Below are 27,760 nucleotides of genomic sequence, written 5' to 3'. Positions count from 1 at the left end.
ACTCCCTGCTGCCGACAAACAGCTGCACCTCCCCTAGTCTTCATCTTCCCTCCCACCCTGGAGAGGAAGGACTCCTCCACCCCTCCCCACCCCCCACTTCCCTGGGCACGTGACTCCATCACTTCTCTCCCCACAGTCCCACAGCTCAGCCTCCACCTCCTTTCTGGACTTTCTCATCAGCATTTAAGTGCTCAACATGTCTCTCACAATTTGAACCGGAGAGGAGTAGAAATGCTGGCGAGTGCAAAATTCACAGTTCTCCTGAATTTCAATCTAGGTCCTCGGTCTAGTTTTCCGTCTTTGGCAGAGGGAGCTCCAAATCATCTGGGAACCGAATGAGATGCATATTCCTGTGTTTCCTGTGGCTGCTGCAACAAACCATCACAAACTTGGTGGCTTGAAAGAACAGAAATTAAGGGCCCATTTTACGCTAAGTGTGGTTCTGAGCATGAAAGGGAGCAGAGAGGTTATATAATTTGCCTAAGGGCACACAGTTACAAGCGGCAGTACAGGCAGACAGACCCGGAGTTGAGGCTAGTAACTCTGCGTTCTGTCATTTGCAGGCAGAGGCTACAGTACACACAGGCTGGAGCTGACAAGGACGGGAGTGGTGGAGTGAGGTGGACGGTAGGAGGCAGCCCTGGAGAGAGGCAAGGGACGAACCACCCAGGGCCTTGTAACTTCTGGACTAAAACTGTAAACTCCTAATACTTGAATTGCAGTTGAAAAACACAAAATCAGAGAAACATTTGAAAAGAAATATAAAAAATGGGTTGGCAAAAATATTCACTCTGAGAACGCAAAACAACAGGTTCACCATAACTGTTTAGAAAGAGAGCGGGGAGTTTTTTATATTCTGGCTGAGATTGCTGGCTCTCACTTTATATGTATCTTCTTTTTGCTTTATAATAAGACTCCCAGTCTTCACGTGGGCTCATGACCACCTAGGTTACATTTTTCAGCCTCCCTTTCAGCTAGGAGACTGGTTCTTACAAAGATATAAGCAGAGGTTTCTTGTGATACTTTTAGGAAAGTTCCTAAATAGAAGAGGCCCAACTTTTTCTGGTCTTTTTCCATTCTGCTGGCAAGAATGTAAACAGAATGGCTGGTGTTCAAGCAGCCAAACTGAACTATGAGGTAAAAGCCACATGGCACAGTGCAATGATAGAAGGATGATTGGTTAAGTGGCCACACCTGCCCTAGATTCTTAATTCCAGACTTGGTTTATATGAGAAATAAACATCTATCTTGATTAAACACCTGCTATTTGAGTTTTCTGTCACTGACAGCCAAATCTAATTCTAAGTGACACTCATATCAGTTCCCATAACATGTACATTAAATCTCTGCTTTTCCTTTATTTTTGTCACCATGGATTTGAGTTTCTTTCTGCTTAGCAAAAAAAATAAACATTTTTTTAATAGTTATCTTCTAAAGACTATGAATTTGTAACCTTGAGATGGGATTAACATTTGTTCCTGGAAACTACATTTACTAAAGTATTTGTTACAGTGAATTGTTTATTCATTTAAAAGTGTAAACTATGTCATAGGAAGTTGATTTTGTTCATCAGCCTCAGGAAATTTTACTGACAGTGGCTTTGAGCTCGTCATAATTAACCCACAAAAATCAGAATACAGATACTCTTGGAGACAGAAACGTATCTCAAAGACTTCATCCTTGCAAAAGTTCTCTTGTAAGGAATTTTAGCTATTTTCCCTCAACATTATTGAGTTAGAGTTGACGCATACCAGAGTGTAAGTGTGGGGTGTACAGGATGACACTTTGATGCACATATGTTATGATCACCATGGTAGGGTTAGTTAACACCTCCCTCACCTCACATAATTATCATTCTGTCTTTGTGGTGAGAACTTTTAAAATCTACTCACTTAGCAACTTTTAAGTGCATAATAAAATATTATTAACTACAGTCACCATGCGGTATATTATTAGATCCTCAGAATTTATTCCTCTTATGACTGGAGCTTCGGGTCCTTTGGCCAACATCTCCCCAACTCCCCTACCTCTTGCCACTGGCAGCCCTCTCTACTCTCTGCTTCTCTGAGTCCAGGTTTTCCAGATTCCACTTATAAGTGAGATCATACAGTATTCGTCTTTGTCTGACTTATTTCACTTAGCATAATGTCCTCAAGGCCCATCCACGCTGTCACTTATGTCAGGATTTTCTTTTTATTTTCTCTTGGCTGAATAACACTCCATTAACAGATCACTTTTTAACACACCACGTAGAATCTTTCTTTTAATACAACAAAAGAGGAGCTAAAGGCGAGGCCGGGCATAGTCTGGAGGTTCCCCTGTGTCCTTGCCACTGGGCTGCAGCTTTGAGAAAGTGATATTCCAGCTCTCTTGTAATAAACCCCTTGAACTCACATTACCCTGCACTTGGCAGTCTGACAGGATGGATTAAATTCATACTCCAGCCCTGATCAATCAAAACCCTACCCATCAAATCACAGACTGAAGACAGCTGATTCCCCAGGCCTCCACAGAATGACTCATGCCTTGAGTTAGGAACATGCTTTAGAGCAGGCTCTGCCACTAACTGACCACGTGACTTGTATGTCCTTGGGGTTTTGCGGGCCTCGCGTGCACTCACAGTAAAGGGACCAGAGAACTAGAGTAACAGCATAATATTTTGAAATAAATAAATCAATAACATACTGCCACAAGGAAGCTGGGGGGGAAAGAGCCATGAAGGCAGCTTCCAACAGAACTTTTTGCTATGATGGAAGTGCTCTGAATCTGTGCTGTCCAACACAATGGCCACAAGCTTCTGTGGCTACTGGACACTTGAAATATGGCTAGTGCGACTGAGTAGCTAAATTCTCATTTTATTCAATTTTAATTGATTTAACTTTGGGTGGTTTAGTCAGTAAGTCGTGTCCAACTCTTGCGACCCTATGGACTTTTAGCCTGCCAGGCTTATCTGTTCATGGAATTTTCCAGGCAAGAATACTGGAGTGGGTTGCCATTTCCTTCTCCAGGGGATCTTCCCAACCCAGGGATTAAACTCAGGTCTCCTGCACTGCAGGTGGATTCTTTACCAACTGAACCACCACCTGCTAGTCACAAGTGGTTAGCGCCCACCTTACTGGATGGTGCAGTTCTAAGGAATATCCTTCAGTTCAGTATAATTCCAGACAAGAATCCTGGTGAATGGGGAAGTGGGAAAAGGGCTACAGCAGATATTAAGCAACCTAATTTTGGACTCAGTTTTTCTTCCTATTATCAAGGTCTACATCATTATAATCATTATTAGGATTTTAATAGCATCGACTGGAGTGCTTACAATGGGCCAGACTCTGTGCAAAAAGCTTAAATGTATATTATTTCATTGGATTACAGAAACAACCTTGGAAGGTAATTATGATTATCATCCCTATTTACAGACGAGCAAACTGAGGCTTTGCAAGACTCAGTAACCTATAGGATACCTCAAGTATTGGCGCAGAGCTGGGATTTGATCCCACATCTGCCAGAATCCAAAGTCCTCCTACTTGGCTATTCTTATATGGCTCCTCCAAAGACCAGTGTGGCATTGACTCAGTCACTGAACATTGAGGCATTTCGATTCATCTATGGAGGAGGAGACTGCGCCATGTGCAGTCTAAGATCTACTCACGTAGGAAAGGGTGATTTCTATACTCTACCCCACCCTGTACCAAGGGGGCCACGTTTATATAATGAACGCTATTGTTTACAGATGGGACAGTGTGTCTCCAAAAGTACCTAACTGCTCTGAGCACAGATCAATAATTTCCCTCAGTGGAACCCTGGACTTGGTTACAGATTGTTTTTAAAAGATTCTCCGTATTGTTGGGCTTCCCTTGTGGCTCAGCTGGTAAAGAATCTGCCCACAAAGCAGGAGATCTGGGTTCAATCCCTGGGTTCGATTCCCTGAAGAATGGAAAGGTTACCCACTCCAGTATTCTAGGCTGGAGTGAAATCCATGAAATTCTCATGGATTGTATAGTCCATGGGGTCACAAAGCATTGGACATGACTGAGCGACTTTCACTAAACACTTCTGGTGATTCAGATCACCAGGAGGACCTGAGTATCAGCCCTGGACTGAACTTACTAAAGTCAGATAAGATTCTTTTAAATTAGATGATGAGAGCTTTATAGTCCATGTTTCTCTTTTTGCCTTGGAGGCCAGGAAACTCAAAGCTAAATTTTGTTCTCAATTTTAATAATAAACCTTGGGAGAGATTTTTCTGGTATGGTGGTCTTTCTTAGTATTAATGACATGAGATTTTGGGGTGTTTTTGGTACTGTTATCGTTGTTTTGTGGTTCTGATAGGGACAAAGTAACTGATTAATAGTTAACCCCACTAAGGGATTAACTTAGTGAGTAAGTAAAGGAAAGTATATGGGAGACCTCTGCAAGTTAATGATCACTCAAGAAAGCAGGTTTGCCACCTGCAAAACCAAGCAGGCGTGCTTAGCAACAAAACCCACGTAGCAGAAGCATGAAACATGCCCCCAAACAATAAAACAATGGTGGAATGAGACCCACATCTTGCTCAGTAATGTCAGTAGTTTAACGATTCCTAGGACATGCTCCTTTGCCCACACTAAAAAAAATAAGGACATTATACTGAAACCGAGATGATTTACCATATTTTAGCATATGTTGCCATCTTTTTGCTCATTTTCCATTGTACCATGACAGTCCCAGTTTGACCATGTAGGGACAAGAAAACTGTCCTGCTCTACATGGAGGAGGAGCTGATGCTGGAAGTTTGACATTTACTAAAAATGAGGAAGAAAGTGGTCTTCTGCCCCTCCCCACTTTTCCTTTGATTATAAAACTGTAGTCCGTAAGTTCGCACTGCGGCACTCCCTTGTCTGCCCGCTTCTATCTCTCACAAGCATCCTATACTAATAAACTTTTTCCTTACCTGTACGCTGTCTCTCACTGAATTCTTTCTGAGCCAAGACAGAAGAATCCACGTTTTATTAAGTCCAGAGACATGTCCTGCGATTTCAGTTCTATCTAACTCATATTGTGAGTCTAGCTCAAGTCTTTCTCAGAGTTAGATTAGTTATAAATGATGAGTGGATAACATCATCTGTCTCAGACTGTGCCAAAGCCCCAAGATTAACTGGGATAACAAAATAGAGAATGTCACCATGTAGCATGTGGGCGGGGAGTCCTTTGGAAACATAGGGGATGGAAATGGGATAGAATTTCCCTGTAAAAGGAAAATAAAGAAGGAATACGGAGAAAGGAAGGAAAGAAAAGAAAAATCCTAAGCGTCTTAATAATCAAGGAAGGGACTAGAGCAGGAGGCCAGACAATTCTGGTGCCTACACAAAGCAACCATTTGGTCATGGAACAGATTTATGGACTCCCCATATGCATGAAAAGAAAACATATGTACAATTTACTTCTCTGACTAAATGTTACCAATTCTACATTTTGTTGAATCTGGAAGTGAGAGATGACAGAAACCAGGAAGGATTTAATTAAAGGAAAACCAAAAGGGCTATTTGTTAAGCTGGACTTTGGTGCTATCTAGGAAAGGATTCCTTGTCTAGGTCAGTACTCCAGGGTGACCCTCTCCAGCCACATAAGTGAAATAATCAGGGCTGATTAGCTGATGAAATGGAAAGATCTGGGTGTGTCCCCTACCCACTGGTACAACCTGTCCAATCCTCTCAGGAGCACTCCTGCTGCCTCTCCTAGTGAAGGGGTCAAGCTTCGGGGCCAGTCTCAGGGGAGGCAGTGTAACAAGATCCCATCCAGGGATGAGCCCAGGTCAGGGAGGGGGACTGGGCCAGGTCAGAAGCAGTCACTTCTCTGAGATGGAAGAATGGGCTGGCAAGCAGGGTGGGCTGGGGGGTGTGTGTGGTCAGAGGGGTGCAGGCGTTGGTTTTGAATGGAAACTGAGTGTGTGGTGAGTAGATAAAGCAAAGGTGTCATGAAACCCTTAGATTCCTCTCTCACCTAAAGATGAGGATAATGTTCGCTGGCCCTTCTTCACAAGCCCACTGAGAAGCTGAGGTAACAGGTGTGGAAGTACAATTAAAGATTGACATTTAGGCATCTTCATGTACACCAGGCACCTCACACTTGGTCTAAGTTGCTATCAACTTAAACATCAGATTAAGATAAACACTTTTTCCCAGTAGTCATGTACGGATCTGAGAGTTGGACCACAAAAAAGGCAGAGTGCCAAAGAACTGATACTTTTGAACTGTGGTTCTGGAGAAGACTCTTGAGAGTCCCTTGGACTGCAAGGAGATCAAACCAATCAATCCTAAAGGAAATCAACCCTGAATATTCATTGGAAGGACTAATGCTGAAGCTGAAGTTCCCATATTCTGGCCACCTGATGCAAAGAGGTGACTCATTGGAAAAGACCCTAATGTTGGGAAAGATTGAGAACAGGAGGAGAAGGGGGCAACAAAGGATAAGATGGTTGGATGGCATCATTGACTCGATGGACATGAACTTGAACAAACTCCAGGAGACACTGGAGGACAGGGAAGTCTGGCGTGCTGCAGTCCATGGGGTGGCAAAGAGGTGGACATGACTGAGCGGCTGAACAACAACAAGGAAGGTAGCTCTGATAACCAAAACCATTTCGTCAGCATCTTCCAGCTACAACTGTAGCAATACAACACACTGCCGAAAGAGGGAGCTCCTATACATTTGCTCAGCACATAGGCTGGGTTCTCCTGGCTTTTCCTATCAGTTCCTCACTCCTGTTCTCCTTCCACTTCCAGCTTTCCAGCCTCTGTCTTGCTGTATCCCTCTTTCCTTATTACGTGAGCAGTCCACCTTTCTAGGTACACCTCTCTGCTGCCTCCTCCTAGAGATCTTCTCTTCCAGACATGGCTCCTGCACTGGGCTTGCCTCAGTGCTACCCGCAGGAAGCAGGCCCATGACATGGGCCAAATATGAATCACTTTTCCTCTGGAAAAGTCAGACGGCAGGCCAAAGGCAAGTACACATTATCACAATGCCAGGGTATTGACTCCACTGTTCAAATCACTGGAATGTGGCGCGCTGGATTTCATTATCCACGCTTATTTATCTTCAGTTTTCCCCTTCTGCGATACCCAAGGCAGGGGGTTCAAAGGAGTAGGTGCTAAAAAGTGTTTGTCCAGCTAAACTGATAACTGTTTCTATGAGTTTAGGGTCTGGTGTCAGACTGTCGTGAGTTTTGGTCCTGGTGTTGCCAGTTAACTGAGTCAGTGACCAAACCTCAGCGAGTTACATGGCCAAGAGCCGCAGGATCTAATTGGGAAATGGGGAAATAGGGTAATACATGCCCTCCAGGCTTGCCCAGCACACAGAAGGTAAATTTCAGTAAATGACAATTGTTTTTGAACAGTAAAATGGTGTCTGAATTAGAAATTGGACTGGTGTGTTCTCAGGGAGCAAATGTAGAAGTAGTGGTGGTAGCTCCAGGGAGCAGATCTCATCTCCACTTAAGTAAGACCTCAGAGGAGTCTTGGCTGTCTGGAGCTAGGATGGGAAGGAAGCCTCGAGGGCTGCTGCCTTGGCAGGGCAGTCCCTTGGGTAGGACCTTAGGAAGGAGGTGGAAACATTGAATGGGCAGTTGGTCTAGATGGCTATTTGGAATCCCTCTTCATCCTAAGGGTCCAACACTCCACATTTAACTGGTTGGCCACAGATGTAAGACTCTTTCTAGGACTGAACCATTGCATTATTTTCTAGTTTTTCTCTTCCATCTCTTCACATTGCTGTCATGATGAATGTGCTAAGGCATAAGTGTGGTCATCTGATAAAAGTATAAATTCCTCAGCCTGCCCATTTGTTAACTGGCTTCAACCCACGTCTTCACTCTCTGTTCCCTTCATGCTGGTCCAGCACCACTGTGCTCCAGCCACACGAAACAACCAGCCATGTCTGGAACACACATGTCTGCTCACACCTCCCTGCCTCACTCTTGCTGTTGTTCCCTCTCTCTTTCTGTCCTCTCCATTCAGTTAAGTTCTGTGCATCCTTTGAGACACCGATCAAATTACTTCCTTTGGGAAGTATTCCCCAAGCCCCACCCCCCACCGCCAAACTCATATAGTTAGTCCTTTGTTTCCCTCTGCCTTGATAAGCATTGTGTATGTAATTCCATAATACCATATATATCATATTATTATTACAATTTACGTCTTTACTACCATCCCAGCTAACTGTAGGGGCATGAACTATTCCGCTTTGTATCCCCCAAACTTGCACATCATAGCGCTTGCCACTCAGGATGAGATTTTCTATTAGTGTCCTGGTTTATTCTGTCTCCTCCACTAGACTGTCAGCTTCATGAGAGCAGGGATTTATCCTTTTCTCTGCTTTATCCCAAGCACTTCTGTGGTGCCTGGAACTTCATAGGTCCTCAACCAACATTCTTTGAGTGAATGAAAGAATGACTGTTGAACGAATCAATAAATGTTTGTTAAGTGAATCACTGAATGTATGATTAAATCCTGTGAATTTGCTTAGCTTAATTCTGGTGACTTTCTCACTTTACTATGGGTGATGGGTCACTGGAGTGGTTTTTATAAGGACTAAGTAAAATGATAAAAAAAGTCATATGTTGTTTATTTTCAGTTGTGTTAAGAGTAGAAATGCACATAATTAAAATTCAATGAGAACCAGGCCTGGGTAAAAACTCTATAAAAAGTTAGGTTCAGGAACTTGGCCAAGTGTCCCAAATAAATTCCAGTGACCCTCAAAGACTTTAGACTCTGGGAAAGTCAGACATGAAACATAAATGATGGGCAGGCATTGGGACCACATTTCTTTTGTTGAGATGTTCCCTGTACCTGATTTACCACCACAATAAAACTAGGGAATGTAGGGGAGGCTGGCAAATTGTTACCAGCAACAAGTTCTCTGGAATAATCTACAAGGCTGTGCCAGTTCCAGAACAGGTTTTAAAATTGCTAACTGGGACTATTTATAGTGCTTTTCCATTTTTAGATAATAAGGGCAATCTTGTTAGGGATTTTGCATGTTTCAAATATTGTATGTGGTCTATATACCAAGAAAAGACACAGTTCTGTTCAGTTCAGTGAACCAATTCAGTTCAGTTCAATTCAATTCAACTCAAATAATTCAGATTAACAAACATTTATTGAGTTTCTCACTGTACATGGACTAGAAACCAAACTCCTCTATATACTCAAAAAGTTCTGTGAGATCTAACACTGTACACCTTGGACTTCATCTCCTACCATGCTCACTCATTCTGTTCCAGCCTCGCTGAACTCCTTGCTGTTCCTTGCGTGTTCCAAGAATGTTCCTGGACCAGGGCCTTGGCACTTGCTGTTCTCTTTGCCTGGAAAGATCTTTGCTCAGATAGCCACCTAGTTTACTGTCTTGATTCCTTTATTTCTCTGCTCAAATTCTATTTCCTTGGAGGAAACTTCCCTGACCATCCTGGATAAAATCGTACCTCTCATCACTGTACTTGGTTCAGGCACCAGTTTTATTTCTCTTTATGTCACTTATCTGTGCCTGATACTTTACTATTTATGCATTTGTTCTTCCTCTGCACCCCCTAGTAGAATGTAAGCTCCGTGAAGACAGATATTTTGCCTGGCATAGAATAGATGTGCTATAAATATATGTTAAATAGATGAATGAATAAAATGAGCTCCTACTATGCATCAACTTCTATACTTGGTGATATTGAAAAGACCTTAGTCTTCAACGAACTCATGATCTAATGTGAAAAACATGAGAAAAGAGGCTTATCTTAAAGCCTTTTGATAAATGAAGGTACAAAGTCTTATGGCAGAATGAATCAGAATCAGCTGAAGCTGAAGAGGGTAGGAGTATGTTGCGAAATGCCGTCCTGAGCCTGCAAGTGGGAGAGAGAAGGACTCGGAAGAGGAATCCAGGCAGAGGAAGTCAGATGAGGAATTGGAGAGCCGGCTTGGGGGACTCTGTGTGGACTGGAGAAGCTGAAGGGATAAGTGGATGGGAGGTACTGGCGTGGATGAACCTGAGAGATGATAAAGGCGTGAACAGGGAGGACCATTCATGGAGCAGGCCAATCACTTAAAACTTGTTTGTTCCCTATTTACTGACTCTCTCCTTAGAGCGAGGGTCCATGCTGAGTTTTGCGGAAGACACAAGGATTTAAAACCTGAACCCTGGTGTTCAATCTAGCAAGGGAGGTTAGTGTGGCCACATAACCCCAGTTTCCCAGGGCATCCCTAATGGTGATGTCTGTTTGCCCTTAATTATCCTTGTAAACTTGTTAGATCATGACTTTCAATTGGGGGATTGGAGCAGAAAGTGGCCATCAAAGAAGAAAGGGCAGATAACCATGATGCAAGGCTGACAATGAGAAGCGCCTTGAGGGATGTTCCTGTAAAGTGCTCTGGGGTCTGGAAGGGGCAGTGCCTCCAGGGATGGATTTTTGGAGGCAGTAGAATCTGCAGTCAGTGTTTTCAATAGGTTGGTCCTTGATTTTGACTATTTGCTGGTTCCCTTTTTCCTTCATAACAATATTCTTTCCACACCATGCTGCCATAAGGGGCTGGAGAAAGGCCATATGAGGGGTGGAATTCTATATAATGAATCCATAGAGAGCAGTGTGACAAAGGACTGCCAAAGGACCAGCTCCAGCCTTGGAGTCTGAACTCTTCAGTGAGAACAAAGCCTGGGAAAATATGAACCTTCTTTTGCCAGCATGTTCTGCCCAAATTCCTGGGCAGGCCTGAACCTGACCTGCTGAATCTTGACCGAATTCCTCACACCAATTTGCAAGAACTGAGGAAGTCTTCCCTGGGAATGTTTCTTATCTACAGGGTGAAAACAGAGCGAAGACTTTAAATCCAGAGTTATAAACAAACACAGCCAACAAACAAACAATTTCTGGAACAGTGGAAACTTCATTCTCTACAGACATGGCCAAGTACATGTGCAATGAACTCTGTACATAGAACAAGCTCAAAACTTGCTTGATGATGATGCTGGAATTCTCTTCTCTGTTCTAGAAACAACATGGGAAGGAGGGTGGGGGATTCCAGGGATCCCTAGAGCAGCCCCCTGGTTTCTTTTCATTTCTTTTTTAAAAAATTTAATTAATTAATTTTAATTTAGCTGCACTGGGTCTTAGTTGGGCTTCCCCCGTGGCTCATATGGTAAAAGAAATCACCTGCAATGTGGGAGACCTGGGTTCGATCCCTGGGTCGGGAAGATCCCCTGGAGGAGGACATGGCAACCCACTCCAGTATTCTTGTCTGGAGAATCCCCATGGACAGAGGAACATGGTGGGCTACAGTCCATGGGATTTCAGAGTCGGACACGACGAGGCATGTGGTATACTTCTTTTTATAGTTCGGCAGCGTGTGGGGTTTAGTTCCCTGACCAGACATCAAACCCAGGCCCCCTGCGCTACAGTGCAGAGTCACAGCCACTGGACCACCAGGGAATTCCCAGCCCTCTGGTTTTATTTGACCACTCACTGTATGGCTTTGGGCAAATCTCATGCCTTTCCTAGACTTTTCTTTCCGTCTCTTAAGTTGTGAAAAGCAACTCTGGCTGGTCTTTCCACTTCTGGAATCCAGGGAGGTTGCAAGTGTGGACGATCCCCGGAAACCAAAAAGCACTCGCTCCAGGAGATTTTGGTAATGACTGTGGTTAGAAACTGTATGGACAGGGTGGTGCCCCTCCTGATATCTCCCACATGGCATTTCTTCCTGCAAAAAGCGGCAGGAGCCAGGGCTGGGGAAGCCCACCTCTCAGGGCCCTCCTCCTCCAGCAATTTCTCCCTCACATGGGCCATCAGGGGCACGTGAACTAACCCCTCAGTTGCTCCAGACAGACTACACTTTTTATATCCATTCCCTCTACATTGGTGTTTTAATCACACCACTGTGGGCAGTTTTAAAAGAACAGCAATTCACAGATTGGAAACAACTCAAATGCCCAGCAACCTGGGAACCGTTAGGCAAATTATGGTGCCTTCACAAGACGGAATATTTGTAGTCATTAAAAATGATGTTTATGAATGCTCTGTAGCAGTGCTAGGATAATGCTTATGGCATACTAGTAAGTGAAATAAAAAAGATATAAAATTATATATACACAGTACAGTTATTTTAATTTGTATTAAAAAAAGGAAAAATATGTGAAAAAATCATTTTGGCTACCTCTGGGTAATAGAATTGTAGATAACTTTAATTTTCTTTCTTATATTTTTCTGTATTTTCCACTTAAAAAAGATAAGCATATACAGGTTTTCAATAAAAAGACAGGATCTGTATAAAAATCTGTATTTATAGCACCTGTATTACAGTTGTAAACATATGCAGTCCATGAGGACAGCAGAATGGTTGGAGGGGAGAACGTGATTAAATCAATAAACCTAGCAAAACTGTAGACTGGGGTACATGGAGACACGTATAGGCTTTGTTTGGGAAGTCAGACTTCGAGGAATGAAAAGGCAACCCAGATGCTCTGTTGCTCAGGGCAAATGACCAGATTTACTGCCTGGACTCTTTCCTGTAACACGTGAAACCCAGCTCTGTGCGGGCAGCTGTCAATATCACTATTTCTGAAAGGATGAAAAAGGAGTGAAAACTTGGCACAAGGGCAGATGGAGTGAAAGCAGGCTGAGCTCAGAGAATGCCCTCCTTCCCTCTCTCTCTCTCTCCAGGCCTTTCTGGTACCAGGCACTCTGGCTCCCACTGCCTTTGCCACCCTGGGGCAGCCCACAGTTTACACCAGGCAGTTTCAAAGGCTCATTTGTGCTGCTGTTCTTTAAAGAAATGTTTTCCTGCTTGTTCAGAATGTTCACGTATTGTTCCCGAGGCCCTGGAAACAGGGCAGGCAAAGGACTGAGGGTTCTGGGCAAATGAGAAAGAACCAAAAATCCAAGGAAGCTAATACAGCTTTCCTCTGGACCATTCAGCAGAGGGAGGAGGCCAGAGGCGACCCCTCTCACTGGGGGACTCTGCCACTCCACCAAGCCATCCTCTTGGGACTTCTGCAGGAACATTCTCACTGGTCCTTCCATCATCCCCTGCTCCATCCTCCTGCTGCCATGCACTCAGATCACCTTCATATTCCCCTCTACCCTGTACCAGGCTTGGCTGGCTGCCAGACAGAGCAAGAGATGATCAAAGCCCAGTCCCTGCTGGCGAGGAGCTCAAAAGTCTGGCAGCAAAGACAGACATTTGGAAGCAAATGAGGCCAGAGTGGTGATGGGGGCCACACAGGAGCGGGTCAAGGGGACACAGTCTCTGGAATCACAGTGCAAGGCTCAGCCTCCAGCCCAGGCACTTACTGGCTTAGCTGTGTGACCCTGGGCCAGTCCTGAGACTTCTCCACGCCTCCACATTTGTATGCAGGCAGAGTTACAGTATCTCAGAGGCTTCCCTGATGGCTCAGCGGTAAAGAAGCTGCCTGCAATGCAGGAGCCGCAGGAGACGTTGGTTTGCTCATTGGGTCGGGAAGATACCCTGGAGGAGGGCATGGCAACCCAATTCAATTTTCTTGCCTGGAGAATCCCATGGACAGAGGAGCCTGGTGGGCTACAGTCCACGGGGTAGCAAAGAGTCGGACATGACTGAAGCGACTTAGCTTGCATGCACAGTATCTCAGAGGAAGACTGGGACATTTAAGAGGGATAAGCTGGAAAAGCTCATCACAGGGCCTGGCTCACATTGGCACTCAATAATTGTTATAATCATTCACAGAGGCCTTCATGGGCACCAGGAGTGAGGGGCACGAAGGTTTCAAAGCAGGGGTGAGGATGCTATTGAGTCTTGAAAGATGAGCAGGCATTTGTATCTTGCTCAGGCATTTCCCTTGTGTGAACCTTCACCCTAACCTCAGCATTGAAGGAACAGAGGCCCATCAACACCTGCAGGATGTATTTTTCTTCCATAGACTTTCAACTCAGTGTGGATTTTCTAAATCCTTGACTATGGGGGAGGCCCAGGCACCACCTAACTCCTGTGGTCTTGTTGCAGACAGGACCTTCTATGGGGCCAGACACTCTGCTGCAGCAGCTGGACGGCAGGACACCGGCGGGGTGGGAAGAGGACAGGTGGGGCAGCAGCTTTTTACCCACCCCTGCAGAAATATCTCAGCATTTTAACAACTGGCTGAACATCTGCACTTCTGCCAACCAGCTGAAGGTCAGTCTGGCCTCTGGTCTATGGCATGTGCTTCCCCCCGTGTATCTTGTGATTTCCCTTCTTGGAGCCTTTGCCAGCAGCTCCTCCCACCTAGAATGCCTGATCTCATCTGTCTTTCAAAGTCTGACTCAAAACCGCCTTCCCTGAACCCCCCAGCAGTTTATCTACATCTCCCTTGTCACCCTTGGCACTTTCTATCTTTGATGATAAATGAGCTGCTCAGGGCAGAGCCTAGAGGTCTCTGGGCTTCCTCGCCTCCCCCCTCCCCCCAGCACGGGGGACACTTCTGAGCCCTTGAACTTGGACAAGTTGCTGATCCTCTCTGCCTCACTTTCCACATCTATAAGCAGGGAATGACGATAACAATACCTCCCTCCTGGGGTTCTCATGAGGGATACGTGAGTTAATTCATGCCAAGTGCTTATAATGGTGCTCAGCAAGCAGCTCTTCTCATTACTATGCTTAAAACAAGCACTTGAGGGACTTCCCTGGTGGCTCAGGGATTGGGAGTCCACCTGCCAAGGCAGGGGACATGGGTTCAATCCCTGGTCCAGGAAGATCCCACACGAGATGGAGCAACCAGGCCCATGCGCCACAACTACTGAGCCCGTGCCCTGAAATAAGAGAAGCCACCACAACGAGAAGCTCACACACTACGATGAAGAATAGCCCCGCACTCATCGCAACTAGAGGAAGCCCTCCCATAGAAACAAAGACCCAGAGCAGCCAAACATAAAAACTTTAATTAAATTAAAAAGAGGCACTGGATGCATGTTCAGCGAATGAACGAAGAATGAACAACTGAATAAGAAGTCCATTAGTAAATAAAACAGGTAATTAAAACCATCAAACAGTACAATAAGAAATGAAAAGCTCAAGCAGCAGTGAGGTAAAGATTTAAGAGGCAGGGTCTGTATTCACATAGCCAGCTGTTTGTTTCAGGAGGTTAACATTCTTCTCAAAGGTGTTTTTTTTTTTTTTTTTTTTTTAGCTATTCTCTAACCAGATTAAGTGATTTGATTATTATTATTCCACTTACATTAGTGATACTTACTGAAGCCTAAGCCAGGGAAATTATTAGCAGGCAAAGGGAAGAGGTGGGGGAAACATATTAAAACAAGAATGCTCCTGTTGGCCTTTAACCTTTCTTTAACCTGTGCTCCCTGCTTTATGCCTGACATCCTGCCCATCCCAGTGGCAGGACACCCGGTTAACAGAGCAAACTCCGGACTGAAGCTTCCTGCCTTTCCATCTCGGCTCTGCCCCGACTTGCTGTGTGACCCAGGCAAGCTGCACAGTCTCTCTGAGCCTGAAGTTCCTCAGAAGAAGGCCGAGACTGTGATAGTGTAAGATATGCTACTACGCTCAGGATTCTAGTGCAGACCCAACAACCAACGTGCTTAGTAGAGAGTCTGTGTGTGTTAGTCGCTCAGTTGTGTCCAGATCTTTGTGATTCGATGGACTGTAGCCTGCCAGGCTCCTCTGACCATGGGGATTCTCCAGGCAAGAATACTGGAGTGGGTTGCCATTTTCTTCTCCAGGTAGAGAGTCTGCTGCTGCTGCTGCTGCTAAGTCACTTCAGTCGTGTCCGACTCGGTGCGACCCCATAGACGGCAGCCCACCAGGCTCCCCCGTCCCTGGGATTCTCCAGGCAAGAACACTGGAGTGGGTTGCCATTTCCTTCTCCAATGCATGAAAGTGAAAAGTGAAAGTGAAGTCGCTCAGTAGTGTCCGACTCTTCGCCACCCCATGGACTGCAGCCCACCAGGCTCCTTCGTCTGTGGGATTTTCCAGGCAAGAGTACTGGAGTGGGTTGCCATTGCCTTCTCCAAGTAGAGAGTCTAGTATGTCATAAATATGTGGTGATATTTGTCGGTGATGATGATGATGGCTGCTTTGAAAAACTTTGCCCTGAGATGATCAAAACACAGAAGCAAGAAAAATGCCTCCACAGTGGAGCTGGTCCCTACATTTTGTACCTTATTGCTTCAGGTGTGTGAGGCTCATGGACTGTTTTTCCTATAAGAGGGACACTATGTGCATTGCGTCTCTAGTTCAGCAACGCTTTCTGTGATGTTGGAAATGTCTCATCTCTGGGGATCCAATACAGGAACCACTAGCCACATCTAGTTATTGAGCATTTGAAAAGAGGTAAGTGGTCCTAAGGAACCAAAGTTGTATTTTTAGTCAACTGAAGTTCATGTGAACAGTTTCACATGGCTACTGGTTACCATACTGGACAGAGCAATGCTAGTTCCTTTATCTTTGTCATGAAGGTAAGGATTTCCCTCCTTGTCCCATAAAATAAGGAGAAGCTGGTGTCAGACCAGACCAGATGGTTAACTGGGATTCAGAAAAGACTTGGATACTGAAATGAACAAGTGACATGCACGTGTTTGATCAGACTAACTCCCCAAGTTGGGAGAGGGGACTGTTTTTAAACTTGAACCACCCAGCTTGTTACCTGTGGTCAGGAGCAATCATGCCCCCATCGACTGGGAAAAAACTCCTGGATAACAGTGTAAGCTGTTGGACTAGCCCTGAGGGCTGGAGGCGTTTAACAGCCCTGAAGCTGATGTGTTTAGGATCTCCCTGGGGAGGACACCTGTCAAATCCTGTCTCACCTTTCTCCTGCACGCTTGTGACTAATTTGCTATTTCTGAGCCTCTGCTGGCCACCTTGTTAATTGGACGATGATCATTATATATTTGGATGCTCAGCGCTTTCTCTTGGTCGCTGCTCCAAAGCCTGAGAGTTCTGCAGGCTGGCCACATCTGACCTCTGGAATCCATTCATTTTGGCAAATTGCAGAAGGATCCAGCACCTCCGTGAATTAAGGGGAATTTGTCATTGTTGTTTAGTTGCCAAGTTGTGTCCAACTCTTTTGTAACCTCATGGACCATAGCCTGTGAGGTCCCTCTGTCCATGGAATTTTCCAGACAAGAATACTGGAGTGGGTTGTCATTTCCTTCTTCAGGGCTTCTTTCTGACCCAGGGATCGAACTTGCATCTCCTACATTGGCATGTGGATTCTTTACCACTGAGCCACCAAGGAAGCCTGTGAAGGGTAATGGAGGCCTTGCAAAGCTCAATCCGGTCCCCCAAACCTGGGAAATATTTCTTGGACACCTATTATGTGTTGAACTCTGCCAGAGAGATGAAAATCACCAAAAAAGGTTCATCTCTTGCCCTTTGCTGTTGTTCAGTTGCTAAGCTGTGTCTAACTCTTTGTGACCCCATGGACTGCAGCACATCAGGCTTCCCTGTCTTTCACTATCTTTTGGAGTTTGCCCAAACTCATGTTCGTTGAGTCAGTGAGGCTATCTAATCATCTCATCCTCTGTTGCCCTCTTCTCCTCTTGCCCTCAATCTTTCCCCACATCAGGGTCTTTTCCAATGAGTCAGCTCTTTGCATTAGGTGGCCAAAGTACTGGAGTTTATGAAACTTGAAATGGGGGTTGGAGGAGGTTGGGGGAATGAATGACAAACACACAAATCTACAATATTGTTATTCACATGATGATGCTCTGCGGAACATTGGCACTACCCGGCAGCTTGTTAGAAATGAAGCACTTCAGGAACTTCCCTGGCGGTCCAGTGGTTAAGAATCTGTCTTCCAATGCAGGGGACACAGGTTCGATCCCTGACTGAACAACTAAGACACCACAAGCCCCACGGCAGCTAAGCCCCTGCCAAGCCCGAAGAAAGCCTGAGCTCCACAAGGAAGAGCCTAGGTGTGGCAGTGAAGACCTAGCGCAGCCAAAGTTTTTTTAAAAAAGAAGCACTTCAGGCCCTACCCCAGACATAATGAATAGAATCTGCATTTTAATGAGATCCCAGGGGATTCAAATGCACTTTGAAATTTGAGGAGCCCTCCTACAGTATACCTCTAGGTTATAAGCACCTTGACTACGAGACTAATAATGGCCATTGTCTATAAAGAGCCTAATGCATGCTGGATTTTATTTGCTTTCTATATATTAACACATGATAGCTTCACACCAGCCCTCTGAAGCTCCCATTTTACAGATAAGAAAACTGAGGCTCAGAGTGGTAATGTGGTTAAGTTAAAGTCACAGAGCTAGAAAGTATTAGAACCTAGATATAAACTCAGGTATTATGGCTCCAGAATAAAAAATGTCCAGAGGTATAATTAATGTGCTATGAAGGTCCTTAGCATTACCTAAAAAGCTTCCAAATGGCATTTTCCTACTAGCAGTGACTAGTCTCACCTGTAGATGAAGGCATTTTACCTCACACGGTGGAGTGTAGGGATTCAGTTAAAATCTATAAGTCAAGTTGCTCACGTAGCACACGGCACAATAGTAGGTGCTTATCAAATGTTCATCACCTTTCTTTAGGCGCCCTTATGCCTCCACCAAGGGAGGGCTTATGAAGTATCAGATGTAGTTCTGGTCTTCACCTTCCTTCTCAGAATTCCTTCTAGCTCCTCATTTTTTATAGGAGAAAGTACTGATACCTTGGCGGTTCTCTCAACCTTCTTTACTGTCTAATTTGTTGTTCCACCCAACAACTCTTCAGAACAAGGTCTTGTTTTCTGTTCTTTCACCTTCCTTTCCCCACCCAGAGAGAGAGAGAGAGACAGAGAGGGCTTCCTTCCCTCTAGACACACAGCATTCATTTGATGTTTCTGATACTCTCAGACCTGCCCAGGGCTTCCCAGGTGGCGCTGGTGGTATGCTGATGGTAAAGAATCTGCCTGCCAATGCAGGAGACATAAGAGATGCGGGTTCAATCCTTGGGTCAGCAAGATCCTCTAGAAAAGGGAATGGAAACCCACTTCAAGAGAGCTGAAGAATTCAGCTTGCCTAGAGAATTCTCTCTTGCCTAGAGAATCCCATGAACAGAGGAGCCTGGAGGGCTACAGTCCATAGGGTTGTAAAGAGTCAGACACGACTGAGGTGACTTAGCACGCATGCACATAGACTTGGCCAAGTGTATAACTTATTTAACCTCACTGCACCTCAGTTTCCTCATCTGTGAAATGGGGAGAGGTGAGGCTAGCTCCTGCCTCAAGGGGTATTCTAAGGACTGAATTAGTTAATAACATAAAGTATGTAGAGCAGGACCTGCCACATACTAAGTGCTGGTCAAAATCTCTTAAAATATCTAAGAAGACATCAATCTGGGTTAAGGAAGTAAATAATAACCCTGGTCATTTATGGATCACCTGTTACGTGTCAGTGATTACTTTTGTGGCTAGCTAGGGAAACAAACCTGGAGCAAGTGAGCAGTAGAGCCAGCGCCAATCCGAGGGCTGTGAGCTGGCAATGGCCACACGGCTCTCTGGGCCGATAGCCAGAACATATAGGTTTCAGACCCAGCTCTATTCAGTTCTGCAAGCATTTATTGAGCACTTACTAAATGCTATCCACTGAGCTATGCCCTGGACACTCAGTGCATCCTCAGACAATAGGAAAGGATTTTTGGAGGAAGTGATGCCTCAAATGAGTCTTGAAGGATGAAGTGAGATGATGGAGCAGAGGGGACAGTGGTCCAAGAAGAGGGAGGAGCATGTGCAGAGGCACGGAGGCACTGCCTTTGCAAATGCACTGAAAATATGCTTGTGACTCCACGTACACTTGTCCCTCTAGGCCTCGTTTTATCATCTTGAGCATGAAGCATGTTCGACATGCCTGTGCTCAGCTCTCTTGACTTTAAATTTCATATCCAATGATGGGACAGTCCATTGGAAAGTCATGCTTTTGACGTCTATTCAATGACACGGATCAACAAAACTGCATTTACCCTTGGGTCCTTATTTTGTGAAACAACCAAAAAACTTTTGCATATACACAGAAAACTAAGATTGGAAGGAAATTTCCTATAAGGTCTCAGTGCTTATTCCTGGATGCAGAGACTATGGGTGACTCAAAGTTTCTCCTTCAAAGTTTTTGTATATTTATATTTTATTTAATAAGTGTATTAGTTTTATATCCTGTAAACATTCATAAAGATTACAAAAAGATTCTCGAGATTAGGGATGAGGCTTTCAAATATTTCTTTCAAACCATAATCCATGGACAGCAAAACAGACTAGCAAAGACAAACGGAGTGGGGCCTGATGCCAAGAGTTCAAGGACTAGTTCTGCAGTGTTAGCTGCATGACTTTGGCAAGATTATCAACTCCAGTTAAGTAACAACAAAAAAAGTTTCAAGAAGTATAGTTATCTTCCTCCAGGCAAGCGACTCTATTTTTTTATTCAATTTTACTTAGTTTTTTAAAAATGCAAGTTACAACCACAGCACAAGGAACTAGCAACTTTTTCAAGAAAGGGATAAATAGTATTTTCAGCCTGGTAGGTCATTTGGTCTCTGTCACAACTAACCACAAGTGCCAAAGAAGCTATAAATAATATGTAAACAAGTGAGTTTGGCTGTGTTCCAATAAAACTTTATAAAAACAGGCAGTGGGCCAAGCTTGGCCTGCGGGGTATCGTTTGCCAATCTCTGTACTGCATTGATTTAATGGCCCATTAATGGGCTGTAACCTGCAGTTTGAAAAATATTGGGATTAGAGTTGCCTTTACCCTGGCCAGATGAAGTAAATTGCAGCAACACTCATGTCACACATAGATCATGTTTTAAAACTTTGTTTCTTAAGGTAATTATTTAGAATTCAACATGCATTTTTTTCATTAGAACCATTTATACAATGGTTGGAATTGCAGGCAAGCCCACAAATAGCCCTGCAGAAAACAGGTCTAAATACATGGTTCTCTCACTGTGGGTTGTCCCTATTCATCCATTGCTTCTGAATTTCTCCAGGACCCACAAGCACCGGGGGTACATTTTAGGGGACTTTTGTGCCAGATGTGATCACGGCCCTTAGGAAGATGAGAAAGTAGCATTCTTCCTTTGGGAAAAGGCATCCTGCATTGTTGCTTAGAATGCCAGGAAAAAAAAATAGTCCTGTCTCTTCCTTCTTGCTATCGAAGTTCCTAGGATGTCAGCCTAGGGAGTCCATATGTTGGGGAGTATTCCCTGAGGTGTGTAAGCCAATCAGTTGTGAGCTGTGCAGCTAATCATGGTCAAAAGTACTGAACTGTGCAAATGATCCACTTGTGTGTTATTTATTTTTTGAAAAGTAAAGTAGAAGAGTGTAGTGACCCTCTGTCAAGATTTTGGGTGCCTGGAACCACTGATGACCTTACTGTTTGGAGAATTTCCCATATCATAAGTTCATGGTTCAATAAGGTAGAAATTCATGTTCCCAGTTGCCCCTCCTGCTTTGTGTGGGGATGTGACCCAGGCTCCACTGATTCAGAAGCACGTGGTGTGACATAAATGGAACATGACAAAGGAGGTAGCAGAGACATTTAGCTTCAAGGGTGACGGCGACAGAGGTCCTGCTGGGAGTGACCACTGTCCAGCGTCAGTGATGGAAGGTCCAGCGTCTGTGGCTATGAGCAGTCCTGGGGCGCGACATGGGCATTGTTCCATGTTGCGTGGCCTCAAAGGCTGTTCTCCAGCTTCAGTGCCCACCAGAAGTCGTCTTCTTTAAAAAAATATTTATTAATTTGGCTGTGCCAGGTCTTAGTTGCAACATATGGGATCTAGTTCCCTGACCAAGGATTGAACCTGGGTCTCCTGCATTGGGAGTGCAGAGCCTTAGCCACTGGACCATAAGGGAAGTCCCACACCAGAAGCCTTCTTAAGCTCTGCTGAACATTTAGACTCATGGGACCATCATAGCCACTCTTGTCCTGCGTGACAACATCAAACGTTCCTTTTACTGGGAGGCCTTATAACAATTCACCCAGCCATCTCAGAGCTATCTTCTACCCAGGTGACGCTCAGGTGCAAGAAGATAAGATCCACTTGGGTAGTTGTGAGAATTGCCCTGATTTATGAATCCTAGCATCTCCTATAACAACTCCACAGAAATAGCTTCCAAGGTCCTTGAAAGGGACATCACTATCATAGGGATCAGTGAATTCAAGGAAGCCCAAATCTCTGGATATTTACTAAGTATTTGTAGTACTATAAGGCCAGATCTAATGTACCAATCTAGGGTCATTTTGACCATAAGCAATGTTGCTTAGTAACACAATTGATATTGCAAATTTTATCATGTTTCCAGGGCAACAGAGCTAGAGAATTAACCCAAGGTCAAATTCTCATGCAGGAAGGGGAAGGATTTGTTAACCCTCTGCTTACACTGGGCCTCCCAGAGGTTTTCTTTCTGCTAAGCAGGTTCAACTTTTGCAACTAAACATTCCTACTAATAGCGTTGCTTGTATCAAGGATACTTTCCTCACCTGTGTTCTGATATACATTCCTTGATGGGAAAGAATGGGGAAGAGTTACAATCAGAAGGCCAGAAATTTTGCATAACCTTGGGTATTTCCATTGGAATATGTTAACATTTGGATATCACTTGTCATGTATTGATGTATTGTGGTGATTTTCTGGTAAAGTTTCTTGGAAGATGTATTTGAATATCGTTAGCTTCAAATGTCTGTTGCTTGGTTAAGTCTATTTCCTCAAGTGTAAATTCTTCCGTTTGTTAAGACTGTTCTGTTTCTCCCATTCATTTTCCTCAAATAGTTGGTGATTGGAGGCTCATGTTTGTGGTTGAGATTTCCCTGGTAGACAGTCTGACACATCTGTTTGCACAGCTCTGCTTATCAGAGGGGCGAGAACTGCCACTGCCTAGGTGTAAAATTTGGTTGGTTTCCTCAAGAGACTGGGGTAGAATAAAAGTACCTAATGCCTAGTCTTCCATGTGAAGCTGATCACTGTTCCTCTCAGGCATTACCAGCTAACCCAGGCGACAAAACACTCCTATTTATCCTCCTCTTTTTAATTTTATGGTGACAAATGACTGAAATCATTCATGTCCAAATACATCTAGGAATCACTAGTATTTCCAGTAATGATGTTGTTGTTGTTCAGTTGCTAAGTCGTGTTCAATTCATTGTGACCCCATGGACTGCAGCACACTTGGCATCTCTGTGCTTCACTATTTCCCGGAGTTTGCTCAAATTCATGTCCGTTGAGTCGGTGATGCCATCCAACCATCTCATCCTCTGTCGTCCCCTTCTCCTCCTGCCCTCAATCTTTCCCAGCATCAGGGTCTTTTCCAATGAGTCAGTTCTTTGCATCAGGTAGCCAAAATATTGGACCTTCAGCTTCAGCATAAGTCCTTCCAGTGAACATTCAGGGTTGATTTCCTTAAGGATTAACTACTTTGATCTCTTTGCAGTCCAAGGGACTCTTAAGAGTCTTCTCCAGCACAACACTTTGAAAGCATCAATTCTTTACTGAAAGCATCAATTCTTTTGGCGCTCAGCCTTCTTTATGGTTTAGTTTTCACATCTGTACATGACTACTGGAAAAACCATAGGTTTGACTATATAGACTTTTGTCGGCAAAGTGATGTCTCTGCTGTCTAGGTCTGTCATAGCTTTCCTTCTGAGGAGCGAGTGTCTCTTCCTGACCCAGGGATTGAACCCAAGTCTTCTGCATCTGAACCCCAGTAATGATGTAGGGCAGGAAAATCTTGTCATAGATTTAAGATGATTCTATTAAAAAACAGTAGTAGCTACATGTGACACCTACCCTCAGAATTGAGGTGTTTACATTTATCATTACTGTTTGGGAAATACATATAGCTTAATCATAATCTTACAAAATTTATCTGAGTTTCTTTTTTTTTAACATAAAGTGAGAGATTTCAGAGCTCAAAAATTAGTAGCCAACATTCTGGAACAACTTAAACTACAGAGATTTTATACTGGCACTGAGCTTCTTCAAAACCCTACAATGAAAAATGAAACTATTCAAAACAAATGTAGCAACTCGAAAGCTATGCCCACATGAAAGAGGAAAATGGTATATGGAGACCTAGTTCCAGATACTCCAGCCAAGAAAGGCTCTTCTGACAAGCAGAGATGGTTTGAGGCACAAAACTATCTTTATTTCAGTCATCAAATATGTCTCAGACTTTCTGTTGGGCATGGATAAAAAACACACAATATACAGCTCCTGTTTTAGAAGAGACTATGATAAACATATAAGCACCGTCACCTTACTTGACTTTGCCAGCATAGATAGTGAAAGCAATGTTGTTTGATTTTGCGGAAAAGGAGACAGAGAGAAAGAGATAAAACAGCTCCAAATTAGGATGCTACCTCCCATTGAAAATGTCTGGTTAGTAAGTTTTGGTATGAAGCGGCTGTAAACATTTGGCAGAAAACAGAGTCCTCTCTCCTCTGAAGCCCTTCCCTGTGTTTTCAGATGCTAGTAAATACCCAGCTCTATTCTAGCTCAGAATGGGAAGAAACAGCTTTTTGTCTAGAAGGAATCATACACAGGCTTCTTCAGGGACAACAATAGCATTTTAGAGCCAAAAAATAAAAAGAAGATGCATAATATCAGCTACTCTCGCAGGATAAGGGGAGCTCTCCTCCTTCTAAGCGTGGCACTGGATGTCTTAGCTACAATATCTAATTTATGGCTTACACCAGTCCCAAGAGGCTGGTCTTATTCACATTCTCAGTGGAAGAGAAGAGTTTCAATAGGGGTGAGATGACTTGTTCAAGGTCCCAGAACTGGAAGAAGCAGAGCCTGGATCTGATTCCAAAAGTTGATCTGACTCCCAAATCCATACACTTTCCTGAGACCAAAGCGAACAGAACTTAAAAAATGGTGAGTTCATTGTGTTTTGTGTCGTCCCCTGAAAGTTCAACCAAGGAAGAATGGAAATATTGACATAAATGACTCCGACAAACTATAGGACATGTTCTCTCTACTGGGCTCTCCCTCACAGCTCATTCCTCTTTAAAACTTGCTCCAGAAAGTTTGCAACCCTTCGATGGTCTCCCCAGACTAATAGTCACTTCAACTACACTCTGAATTCTGAAAATAGACTCCAGAAGGGAAGATGGAAACTACATAACAGAAAATACAATGGGAGCCATGCAATGGTGTGGAGCTGGGGACAGGGAGTAGGTCACACGATGAGATTTATATTTTAGAGTTTCAGTTTGGTGGCCATGAGGATGGAGCTGATCAGAGAATATGAAGTGTCACACCCAGGGAGACCATTTAGAAATGCAATGCAGTGTCAGATGTGACTCAGAGACTGAACCAACAACGGCAATAAAGGGAACGAGGGCCTGGGCCGCGCGGTGTGGCAGCAATCTGGGGAGGGAGAGTTAGAATAGAAGTCCCAGCCTTTTTGGAACCAGGGGCTGGTTTCATGGAAGACGACTTTCCTGCAGACCAGGGGTGGGGGATGGTTTCAGGATGATTCTTCTAAGGAACGTGCACCCTAGGTCCCTCGCATGCACAGATCACAGTGGGATTTGCGGTCCTGTGAGAATCTACTGCTGCTGCTCACGTGACCAGAGGTGGGGCTCAGGCAGTAACGTGGGCAATGAGGATGGGCATTGGAGTAAACACAGGTGAAACTTTGTTCGCTTCTCCACCGCTCACCTCTTGCTGCACAACCCAGTTCCTAACAGGCCATGAATGTGGGAGTGGGGGCAGGGTTGGGGACCCCTGGATTAGAGGAACTGGAGATGGCACAGATAAAGCCTCAGGAAGACCTGCTGACTAGCTGGCTATAGGAAGGAGGGGAGGAAAGGAAGGAGTGTGGGGTGAGCCCCAGTTTTCTGATTGGTTTGACCAGGTTGATGGTGATGCCATTCTTGGAGACTGGGGAGGAAGGAGGAACAGTCGGTTTGAGGGGAAAGATGTTGGCCTTAGTTTTAAGGTGGTGGTGAACACTCCTGACAGAAATGTTCCATAGGCAGCTGGATCAATGGATTTGTCCATTCTTTCATCCTACACCTAATTATTGACTTTGTGATATATACCAGAGGTTGACTTTGGCATTAGGTACGGAGTGACAAGCAAAACAGATGTGTTCTGTGTCCTCACAAAGCTCACAGGCTATAAACACACACACACACACACACACACACACACACACACACTTGCTGTGTTGGGCAGAAAAGGATAAGGTGTCCCGAGAAGATCCAGCCTGCCAGTGTGAGGCTTGGCAGTGAAACTGGAAGGCTGAGTTGCATAAGGTTCTGGCGCTCAGAGGTGGTGATGTCTAATTGGAGATACGAGGGGGTCATCTACATAGAGGCAGAAATTGAAGAGTGTGGGGAGGAGATGAATCAGAGGAACTACCCCATTCTATAGGCTTTTGGGGTGGGGCTGAAGACTAGATACCCCAAAGCTGAGACCAACGGCTTCCACCCTCCCAGCCATCATGATTCATACTCAGAACACAAAGCCTCGGTGTGTCTGACTGAGGCTGTTTTCTGCCTGGGGACCATGTTGCCACCTCTCCACTTTGGGTATGTTTGGCACATGAAAATATACACAGGGAACCACTGATTTGGCCTGGATACTGGCAGACGTGGCTAATCCCCTGATTAAGTTAATTCCAGACTGGCTTGAAATATTGATGCTAACTTGGGATTCTTTTTTTTTTTTTTTTTAACTTGGGATTCTTAAAAAAAAAAAAAAAAAAAAAAGAGGCAATTTCTGTCTCACCCATGCTCTCTCCTCTTCTTTAACTGAAAGCCAAGTGACTTGGTTTAGGAGCCCAATTAAATCCAATCCATTCTGGCAGAATCAGAGCATCCAATGAACATTTCAAACCACTTGGAATCATTTAACAGAGAAAAAGTGCATTGAGCCCAAACTGGGAGCTGTTCAGCTATGTGTGGTAAGATCTCCAACATTTATAAAAGGGAATGTTTATGAAGCATTTACTACATGCTGGGCACTGTTCAATGCATTCAGTCTTCAAATAGCCCTATGAAGGATTTATTCTTATTTTATAGATGGTATAGATGAAGAAACTGAGGCACAGGGAGGTTAAAGGTACTTTTCCAAGATACTCTGGCTTTTAATTGGAAGAGCCTGGATTCGAACCTACAAGTCTGGATCACAGAGCCAGCTCTTTTAACCACTCAATAAACAGGGTCACTACTATAGTGGTTACAGTGAAGAAGCCTGTGTACATTGGAGGATGGGCCTGATTTGTGAGATGCTGGGGGAGATGCGGGGCTTCCTGGGTGGCCCAGTGGGTAAAGAATCCGCCTACAATGCAGGAGACGCAGACATCCCCTGGTTGGGAAGATCATTGGAGGAGGGCAACTCTCTTTAGTATTCTTGCCTGAAGAATCCCATGGACAGAGGAGCCTGGTGGGCCACAGTCCATGGCGTCGCAAAGAGTCAGACATGAAAGAAGCAACTGAGCACCCACGCGTAGGGGAGATGAGCTTTTTGGACCTGTCCGCGTGGGAAGAGGGGATGCGTCCAGGCAGCCTTCTGGACTGATGGCATTTTGGATGCCTTGCCTCTGACAGGGTGAAACCATCCTCAGAAAATCCTGGGGTTTTCCAGGCAGAAGGGAACCTGGAAACCACTTGGTGTTGCTGCTGGTTTATGGACGGGGAGGTTGAGGCACAGGGGAGTGGACGGATGGTGCTGAGGAGCAGCAGAAGCTGGATCAGAGGGAGCTTCCTCTTCCAGGAAGCCCTCCCCTCCTTCTCTGCCAGGAGGATTCTGCCTCATGGGACTTGCTATACTGCCTCCTCCGCACCCGAGAAGCCCAC

At 44.6% G+C, this 27,760-nt stretch overlaps 1 protein-coding gene across 3 annotated transcripts in view; it reads right to left on the bottom strand.

Annotated features, from left to right (window-relative positions):
- Positions 1 to 27,760, bottom strand: part of BTBD11 (BTB domain containing 11) — a 315,694-nt gene that overhangs the window by 86,691 nt on the left and 201,243 nt on the right. The window lies entirely within an intron of this gene.

The sequence above is a fragment of the Cervus canadensis genome, chromosome 21 (genome assembly GCF_019320065.1).
Source record: "Cervus canadensis isolate Bull #8, Minnesota chromosome 21, ASM1932006v1, whole genome shotgun sequence".
Lineage (NCBI taxonomy): Eukaryota > Metazoa > Chordata > Mammalia > Artiodactyla > Cervidae > Cervus > Cervus canadensis.
This window is presented reverse-complemented; position numbering and strand designations above follow the sequence as displayed.